This window comes from Magnolia sinica, chromosome 7 (genome assembly GCF_029962835.1).
Source record: "Magnolia sinica isolate HGM2019 chromosome 7, MsV1, whole genome shotgun sequence".
NCBI classification, from domain to species: domain Eukaryota; kingdom Viridiplantae; phylum Streptophyta; class Magnoliopsida; order Magnoliales; family Magnoliaceae; genus Magnolia; species Magnolia sinica.
The window spans coordinates 74,425,745-74,435,403 of record NC_080579.1 but is presented as its reverse complement, the minus strand read 5'-3'; the positions used below and the strand labels follow the sequence as shown (position 1 = coordinate 74,435,403).

The 9,659-nt window shown below is 33.7% G+C and overlaps 1 long non-coding RNA gene across 1 annotated transcript; it reads left to right on the top strand.

The window, feature by feature from the left end:
• The first annotated feature begins 1,186 nt into the window (after positions 1–1,186).
• On the top strand, positions 1,187–3,830 carry LOC131251446 (uncharacterized). Its single transcript, XR_009173875.1, has 4 exons — positions 1,187–1,247; positions 1,819–1,945; positions 2,725–2,793; positions 3,728–3,830. It is a non-coding gene; the product is annotated as an uncharacterized LOC131251446 (long non-coding RNA).
• The last annotated feature ends 5,829 nt before the right edge of the window (positions 3,831–9,659 follow it).

Here is a 9,659-nt window from a genome sequence, read left to right as displayed (position 1 = left end):
TCCAACATGAGTAATGTGTTCAAACCTAGGATGGACTTTTAAACTCAAAACCTAGGTTTAGGTTAAGGTTATAGGTTTAGATTTAGGTTTACGTTATGGTTATAGGTTTAGGTTATAGGTTATAGGTTATAATTTTAGGGAATTGAGAATAGGTTAAGGTTTAGGTTTAGGAAATCGGGCTCCGGTTCGAGATCGGGTTTAGGTTTGGGTTTTCAAGTTTAGGTTTAGGTTTAGGTTAGAGAATTGAGATTAGGATTAGGTGTAGGTTTAGGTTTAGGTTCGGGAGTTGAGATTAGGATTAGGTGTAGGTTTAGGTTTAGGGATTTGAGAATACATTTAGGTATTAGGTTTAGGTTTAGGTTTTAGGTTATAAGTTTAGGTTATAGGTTTAGGTTTAGGTTTTAGTTTATAGGTTTAGGTTATAGGTTTAGGTTTAGGTTTTAGGTTCAGGTTAAGGTTAAGTTATAGGTTATAAGTTTAGGTTATAGGTTATAGGTTATAGGTTATATGTTAAGGTTTAGGTTATAGGTTTTGGTTTTGGTTTAGGTTATAGGTTTAGGTTTAGGTAATAAGTTTAGGTTAAGGTTTAGGTTTAGGTTATAGGTTTAGGTTAAGGTTTAGGTTTAGGTTATAGGTTACCTATAAGTTAAAGCTTTGGGGAATTGAGAACAGGTTAAGGTTTAGATTTAGGAAATCGGGTTCGGATTTGAGATTGGGTTTAGTTTGGGTTTTCAAGTTTAGGTTTAGGTTAAGGAGTTGAGATTAAGATTAGGTGTAGGTTTACGTTTAAGGATTTGAGAATACATTTAGGTTTTAGGTTTAGGTTAAGGTTATAGGTTTAGGTTAGGTTTATCTGTAGGTTATAGGTTATAGGTTATAGTTATAACTTTAGGGAATTGAGAACAGGTTAAGGTTTAGATTTAGGAAATCGGGTTCGGATTTGAGATCGGGTTTAGTTTGGGTTTTCAAGTTTAGGTTTAGGTTAAGGAGTTGAGATTAGGATTAGGTGTAGGTTTACGTTTAAGGATTTGAGAATACATTTAGATTTTAGGTTTAGGTTAAGGTTATAGGTTTAGGTTAGGTTTATCTGTAGGTTATAGGTTATAGGTTATAGTTATAACTTTAGGGAATTGAGAATAGGTTAAGGTTTAGGTTTAGGAAATCAGGTTCGAGATCAGGTTTAGGTTTGGGTTTTCAAGTTTAGGTTTAGGTTAAGGTTAGGGAGTTGAGATTAGGATTAGGTGTAGGTTTAGGTTTAGGGATTTAAGAATACATTTAGGTTTTAGGTTTAGGTTTAGGTTTAGGTTTTAGATTTAGGTTACGGTTAGGTTATCGGTTATAAGTTTAGGTTATAGGTTATAGGTAATAGGTTAAGGTTTAGGTTATAGGTTTTGGTTTAGGTTAAGGTTATAGGTTTAGGTTTAGGTTAAGGTTTAGCTTTAGGTTATAGGTTTAGGTTAAGGTTTAGGTTTAGGTTATAGGTTAAAGCTTTAGGGAATTGAGAATAGGTTAAGGTTTAGGTTTAGGAAATCGGGTTCGGGTTTGAGATCGGGTTTAGTTTGGGTTTTCAAGTTTAGGTTTAGGTTAAGGAGTTGAGATTAGGATTAGGTGTAGGTTTAGGTTTAGGTTTAAGGATTTGAGAATACATTTAGGTTTTAGGTTTAGGTTTAGGTGTAGGTTATAGGTTATAGCTTTAAGGAATTGAGAATAGGTTAAGGTTTAGGTTTAGGAAATTAGGTTTGGGTTCGGGATCAGGTTTAGGTTTGGGTTTTCAAGTTTAAGTTTAACATTAGGTTAGGGAGCTGCGATTAGGATTAGGTGTAGGTTTAGGTTTAGGGATTTGAGAATACATTTACGCTTTAAGTTTAGGTTTAGGTTTTACGTTATAGGTTAAGGTTTAGGTTTTAGGTTTAGGTTAAGGTTAGGTTATAGGTTATAAGTTTAGGTTATAGGTTATAGGCTAAGGTTTTAGGTCATAGATTTTGGTTTAGGTTAAGGTTATAGGTTTAGGTTAAGGTTTAAGTTTAGGTTTAGGTTAAGGTTTAGATTTAGGTTATAAGTTATAGGTTTAGGGAATTGAGAATAGGTTAAGGTTTAGGTTTAGGAAATCAGGTTTAGGTTCGAGATCGGGTTTAGGTTTGGGTTTTTAGGTTTAGGTTTAGGTTTAGGTTAGGGAGTTGAGATCAGGATTAGGTGTAGGTTTAGGTTTAGGGATTTGAGAATACATTTAAGTTTTAGGTTTAGGTTTAGGTTATAGGTTATAGGTTAAGGTTTAGGTTTCTAGTTTAGGTTAGGTTATAGGTTATAAGTATAGGTTATAGGTTATAGGTTAAGGCTTTAGGTCATTGGTTGTGGTTTAGGTTAAGGTTATATGTTTAGGATTAGGTTAAGGTTTAAGTTTAGGTTTAGGTTAAGGTTTAGGTTTAGGTTATAAGCTATAGGTTTAGGGAATTGAGAATAGATTAAGGTTTAGGTTTAGGAAATCGGTTTCGGGTTCGGGATCAGGTTTAAGTTTGTGTTTTCAAGTTTAGTTTTAGGTTTAGGTTAGGGAGTTGAGATTAGGATTAGGTGTAGATTTAGGTTTAGGGATTTTGAGAATACATTTAGGTTTTTGGTTTAGGTTTAGGTTTTAGGTTATAGGTTAAGGTTAGGGTTTTAGGTTTAGGTTAGGTTATAGGTTATAAGTTTAGGTTATAGGTTATAGGTTACGGTTTTAAGTCATAGGTTTTGGTTTAGGTTAAGGTTATAGGTTTAGGTTTAGGTTAAGGTTTAGGTTTAGGTTATAAGCTATAGGTTTAGGGAATTGAGAATAGGTTAAGGCTTAGATTTAGGAAATCGGGTTTGGGTTCGGAATTGGGTTTTGGTTTGGGTTTTCAAATTTAGTTTTAGGTTTAGGTTAGGGAGTTGAGATTTGGATTAGGTGTAGGTTTAGGTTTAGGGATTTGAGAATACATTTAGGTTTTAAGTGTAGGTTTAGGTTATAGGTTATAGGTTTAGGTTTAGGTTAAGGTTTAGGTTTAGTTTTAGGTTAATGTTTAGGTTTAGGTTATAAGCTATAGGTCTAGGGAATTGAGAATAAGTTAAGGTTTTGGTTTAGGAAATCGAGTTGGGGTCGGGATCGGGTTTAGGTTTGGGTTTTCAAGTTTAGGTTTAGTTTTAGGTTAGGGAGTTGAGATTAGGATTAGGTGTAGGTTTAGGTTTAGGGATTTGAGTATACATTTAGGTTTTAGGTGTAGGTTTAGGTTATAGGTTATAGGTTTAGATTTAGGTTTAAGTTTAGGTTAAGGTTTACGTTTAGGTTTATGTTAAGGTTTAGGTTAAGGTTTAAGTTTAGGTTATAAGCTATAGGTTTAGGGAATTGAGAATAGGTAAAGGTATAGGTTTAGGAAATCGGGTTCCGGTTCGGGATCGGGTTTAGGTTTGAGTTTTCAAGTTTAGGTTTAGGTTTAGGTTAGGGAGTTGAGATTCGGATTAGGTGTAGTTTTAGGTTTAGGGATTTGAGAATACATTTAGGCTTTAGGTGTAGGTTTAGGTTTAGGTTAGGGAGTTGAGATTCGGATTAGGTGTAGTTTTAGGTTTAGGGATTTGAGAATACATTTAGGCTTTAGGTGTAGGTTTAGGTTATAGGTTATAGGTTTTGGTTTAGGTTTATGTTTAGGCTAAGGTTTAGGTTTTGGTTTAGGTTTAGGTTTAGGTTAAGGTTTAGATTTAGTTTATGAGCTATAAGTTTAGGGAATTGAGAATAGGTTAAGGGTTAGGTTTAGGAAATCGGGTTTGGGTTCGGGATCGGGTTTAGGCTTGGGTTTTCATGTTTAGGTTTAGGTTTAGGTTATGGAGTTGAGATTAGGATTAGATGTATGTTTAGGTTTAGGGATTTGAGAATACATTTAGGTTTTAGGTTTAGATTTAGGTTATAGGTTATAGGTTAAGGTTAAGGTTAGGTTATTGGTTATAAGTTTAAGTTATAGGTTATAAGTTAAGGTTTTAGGTCACAGGTTTTGGTTTAGGTTAAGGTTATAGGTTATAGGTTTAGGTTTTGGTTTAGGTTTAGGTTAAGTTTTAGGTTTAGGTTATAAGTTATAGGTTTAGGGAATTGAGAATAGGTTAAGGTTTAGGTTATAAGTTATAGGTTTAGGGAATTGAAAATAGGTTAAGGTTTAGGTTTATTAAATCAGGTTCAGGTTCGGGATCAGGTTTAGGTTTGGGTTTTCAAATTTAGGTTTAGGTTTAAGTTTAGGGATTTGAGAATACATTTAGGTTTTAGGTGTAGGTGTAGGTTATAGGTTATAGGTTTAAGTTTAGGTTTAGGTTTATGTTTAGGTTAAGGTTTAGGTTTAGGTTATAAGCTATAGGTTTAGGGAATTGAGAATAGGTTAAGGTTTAGGTTTAGGAAATCGGGTTCAGGTTCGAGATCGGGTTTAGGTTTGGGTTTTCAAGTTTATGTTTAGGTTTAGGTTAATGAGTTGAGATTAGGATTATGTTTAGGTTTAGGTTTATGTTTAGGTTAAGGTTTAGGTTTAGGTTATAAGCTATAGGTTTAGGGAATTGAGAATAGGTTAAGGTTTAGGTTTAGGAAATCGGGTTCAGGTTCGAGATCGGGTTTAGGTTTGGGTTTTCAAGTTTATGTTTAGGTTTAGGTTAATGAGTTGAGATTAGGATTAGGTGTAGGTTTAGATTTAGGGATTTGAGATTACATTTAGGTTTTAGGTGTAGGTTTAGGTTGTAGGTTATAGGTTTAGGTTTAAGTTTAGGCTTAGGTTAAGGTTTAGTTTTAGGTTTATGTTTAGGTTTAGGTTAAGGTTTAGGTTTAGGTAATCAGCTATAGGTTTAGGGAATTGAGAATAGGTTAAGGTTTAGGTTTAGGAAATTAGGTTCGGGTTTAGGTTTGGATTTTTAAGTTTAGGTTTAGGTTTAGGTTAGGGAGTTGATATTAGGATTAGGTGTAGGTTTAGGTTTAGGGATTTGAGAATACATTTAGGTTTTAGGTGTAGGTTTAGGTTATAGGTTGTAGGTTTAGGTTTAGGTTTAGGTTATAAGCTATAGGTATAGGGAATTGAGAATAGGTTAAGGTTTAGGTTTAGGAAATCGGGTTCGGGTTCGGGATCGGGTTTAGGTTTGGGTTTTCAAGTTTAGGTTTAGGTTTTGGTTAGGGAGTTGAGATTAGGATTAGGTGTAGGTTTAGGTTTAGGTTAGGGAGTTGAGATTAGGATTAGGTGTAGGTGTAGGTTTAAGCATTTGAGAATACATTTAGGTTTTAGATTTAGGTTTAGGTTTTAGGCTATATGTTTAAGTTATAGGTTTTGGTTTAGGTTTTAAGTTATAGGTTTAGGTTATAGGTTTAGGTTTAGGTTTTAGGTTTAGGTTAAGGTTCGGTTATAGGCTATAGGTTATAGGTTATAGGTTAAGGTTTAGGTTTAGGTTAAGGATACAGGTTTAGGTTTAGGTTGAGGTTTAGGTTTAGGTTAAGGTTTAGGTTTAGATTATAGGTTATTGGTTATATGTTAAAGCTTTAGGGAATTGAGAATAGGATATGGTTTAGGTTTAAGAAATTGGGTTCGGGTTTGAGATCAGGTTTAGTTTGGGATTTCAAGTTTAGGTTTAAGTTGAGGAGTTGAGATTAGGATTATGTGTAGGTTTAGGTTTAAGGATTTGAGAATACATTTAGGTTTTAGGTTTAGGTTAAGGTTATAAGTTTAGGTTAGTTTTAGGTGTAGGTTATAGGTTATAGCTTTAGGGAATTGAGCATATGTTAAGGTTTAGGTTTAGGAAATCAGGTTCGGGTTCAGGATCGGGTTTAGGTTTAGGTTTTGGTTAGGGAGTTGAGATTAAGATTAGGTGTAGGTTTAGGTTTAGGGATTTGAGAATACATTTAGGTTTTAGGTGTAGGTTTAGGTTATAGGTTGTAGGTTTAGGTTTAGGTTTAGGTTATAAGCTATAGGTATAGGGAATTGAGAATAGGTTAAGGTTTAGGTTTAGGTTATAAGCTATAGGTTTAGGGAATTGAGAATAGGTTAAGGTTTAGGTTTAAGAAATCGGGATCGGGTTCGGGATCGGGTTTAGGTTTGGGTTTTCAAGTTTCGGTTTAGGTTTAGGTTAGGGAGTTGAGATTAGGATTAGGTGTAGGTTTAGGCTTAGGGATTTGAGAAGACATTTAGGTTTTAAGTTTAGGTTTAGGTTTTAAGTTATCGGTGAAGTTTTAGGTTTATGTTTAGGTTAATGTTTAGGTTTAGGTTATAAGCTATAGGTTTATGGAATTGAGAATAGGTTAAGGTTTAGGGTTAGGTTTTGGTTAAGGTTATAAGTTTAGGTTAAGGTTATAAGTATAGGTTTAGGTTATAGGTTAAGGTTTAGGTTTAGGCTAGGGAGTTGAGATTAGGATTAGGTATAGGTTTAGGTTTAGGGATTTAAGAATACATTTAGGTTTTAGATTATTGCTTTAGGTTAGGTTATCGGTTATAAGTTTAGGTTATAGGTTATAGGTTAAGGTTTTAGGTCATAGGTTTTGGTATAGGTTAAGGTTATAGGTTTAAGTTTAGGTTAAGGTTTAGGTTTAGGTTTAGGTTATGGTTTAGGTTTAGGTTATATGCTATAAGTTTAGGGAATTGAGAATAGGTTAAGGTTTAGGTTTGGGAAATTGGGTTCGGGTTCGGGATCGGGTTTAAGTTTGGGTTTTCAAGTTTAGGTTTAGGTTTAGGTTAGGGAGTTGAGATTAGGATTAGGTGTAGGTTTAGGTTTATGGATTTGAGAATACATTTAGGTTTTAAGTTTAGGTTTAGGTTTTAGGTTATAAGTTAAGGTTTAGGTTTAGGTTTAGGTTTAGGTTAAGGTTTAGGTTTAGGTTATAAGCTATAGGTTTAGGGAATTGAGAATAGGTTAAGGTTTAGGGTTAGGTTTAGGTTAAGGTTAGGTTTGGGTTTTGGTTAAGGTTATAAGTTTAGGTTAAGGTTATAAGTATAGGTTTAGGTTATAGGTTAAGATTTAAGTTTAGGTTAGTGAGTTGATATTAGGATTAGGTGTAGGTTTAGGTATAGGGATTTTATAATACATTTAGGTTTTAGGTTATAGGTGAAGGTTTAGGTTTTAGGTTTAGTTTAGGTTAAAGGTTATAAGTTTAGGTTATAGGTTATAGGTTAAGGTTTTAGGTTTAGGTTTTGGTTTAGGTTTAGGTTTAGGTTAAGGTTTAGGTTTAGGTTATAAGCTATAGGTTTAGAAAATTGAGAATAGGTTAAAGTTTAGGTTTGGAAAATCGGGTTTGGGTTCGGGATCGGGTTTAGTTTTGGGTGTTCAAGTTTACTTTTAGGTTTAAGTTAGGGAGTTGAGATTAGGATTAGGTGTAGGTTTAGGTTTAGGGATTTGAGAATACATTTAGGTTTTAAGTTTAGGTTTAGGTTATAGGTTATAGGTTTAGGTTAAGGTTTAGGTTTAGGTGATAAGCTATACGTTTAGGTAATTGAGAATAGGTTAAGGTTTAGGGTTAGGTTTAGGTTAAGGTTTAGGTTTTGGTTAAGGTTATAAGTTTAGGTTAAGGTTATAAGTATAGGTTTAGGTTATAGGTTAAGATTTAGGTTTAGGTTAGGGAGTTGAGATTAGGATTAGGTGTAGGTTTAGATTTAGGGATTTGAGAATACATTTAGGTTTTAAGTTATAGGTTAAGGTTTAGATTTTACGTTTAGGTTATGTTATAGGTTACAAGTTTAGGTTATAGGTTATAGGTTAAGGTTTTAGGTCATAGGTTTTGGTATAGGTTAAGGTTATGGGTTTAGGTTTTCGTTTAGGTTTAGGTTAAGTTTTAGGTTTAGGTTATAAGTTTTAGGTTTAGGGTATTGAGAATAGGTTAAGGTTTAGGTTTAGTAAATCAGGTTCGGTTTCGGGATCAGGTTTAGGTTTGGGTTTTCAAATTTAGGTTTAGGTTTAGGTTAAGGAGTTGACATTAGGATTAAGTGTAGGTTTAGGTTTAGGAATTTGAGAATACATTTAGGTTTTAGGTGTAGGTGTAGGTTATAGGTTATAGGTTTAGGTTTAGGTTTAGGTTTAGGTTAAGGTTTAGGTTTAGGTTATAAGCTATAGGTTTAGGGAATTGAGAATAGGTTAAGGTTTAGGTTTAGGAAATCGGGTTCGGGTTTGGCATCGGGTTTAGGTTTGGGTGTTCAAGTTTATGTTTAGCTTTAGGTTAGGGAGTTGAGATTAGGATTAGGTGTAGGTTTAGGTTTAGGGATTTGAGAATACATTTAGGTTTTAGGTGTAGGTTTAGGTTATAGGTTATAGGTTTAAGTTTAGGTTCAGGCTTAGGTTAAGGTTTAGGTTTAGGTTTATGTTTAGGTTTAGGTTAAGGTTTAGGTTTAGGTAATAAGCTATAGGTTTAGGGAATTGAGAATAGGTTAAGTTTTAGGTTTAGGAAATATGGTTCGGGTTTAGGTTTGGATTTTTAAGTTTAGGTTTAGGTTTAGGTTAGAGAGTTGATATTAGGATTAGGTGTAGGTTTAGGTTTAGGGATTTGAGAATACATTTAGGTTTTAGGTGTAGGTTTTGGTTACAGGTTATAGGTTTAGGTTTAGGTTTATGTTTAAGTTAAGGTTTAGGTTTAGGTTTAGGTTGAGGTTTAGGTTTAGGTTATAAGCTATAGGTATAGGGAATTGAGAATAGGTTAAGGTTTAGGTTTAGGAAATCAGGTTTGGGTTCGGGATCGGGTTTAGGTTTGGGTTTTCATGTTTAGGTTTAGGTTTTGGTTAGGGAGTTGAGATTAGGATTAGGTGTAAGTTTAGGTTTAGGTTAGGGAGTTGAGATTAGGATTAGGTGTAGGTTTAGGTTTAGGGATTTAAGAATACATTTAGGTTTTATGTTTAGGTTTAGGTTTTAGATTTTATGTTTAGGTTATAGGTTTAGGTTTAGGTTATAGGTTTTAGGTTTAGGTTATAGGTTTAGGTTTATGTTTTAGGTTTAGGTTAAGGTTCGGTTATAGGTTATAGGTTAAGGTTATAGGTTATAGGTTTTGGTTTAGGTTAAGGTTATCGGTTTAGGTTTATGTTGAGGTTTAGGTTTAGGTTATAGGTTTAGGTTAAGGTTTAGGTTTAGATTACAGGTTATTGGTTATATGTTAAAGCTTTAGGGAATTGAGTATAGGTTAAGGTTTAGGTTTAGGAAATTGGGTTCGGGTTTGAGATCGGGTTTAGTTTGGGTTTTTAAGTTTAGGTTTAAGTTAAGGAGTTGAGATTAAGATTATGTGTAGGTTTAGGTTTAAGGATTTGAGAATACGATTAGGTTTTAGGTTTAGGTTTAGGTTTTAGGTTTAGGTTAAGGTTATAGGTTTAGGATAGGTTTAAGTGTAGGTTATAGGTTATAGGTTACAGGTTATAGCTTTAGGGAATTGAGAATATGTTAAGGTTTAGGTTTAGGAAATCACGTTTGGGTTCGGGATCGGGTTTAGGTTTGGGTTTTCAAGTTTATGTTTAGGTTTAGGTTAAGGAGTTGAGATTAGGATTAGATGTAGATTTACGTTTAGGTTTGGGAGTTGAGATTAGGATTAGGTGTAGGTTTAGGTTTAGGGATTTGAGAATACATTTAGGTTTTAGCTTTAGGTTTAGGTTTTTGGTTATAGGTTTAGGTTTAGGTGTTAGGTTATAGGTTAAGGTTATAGGTTTAGGTTTAGGTTTTAGGTTTAT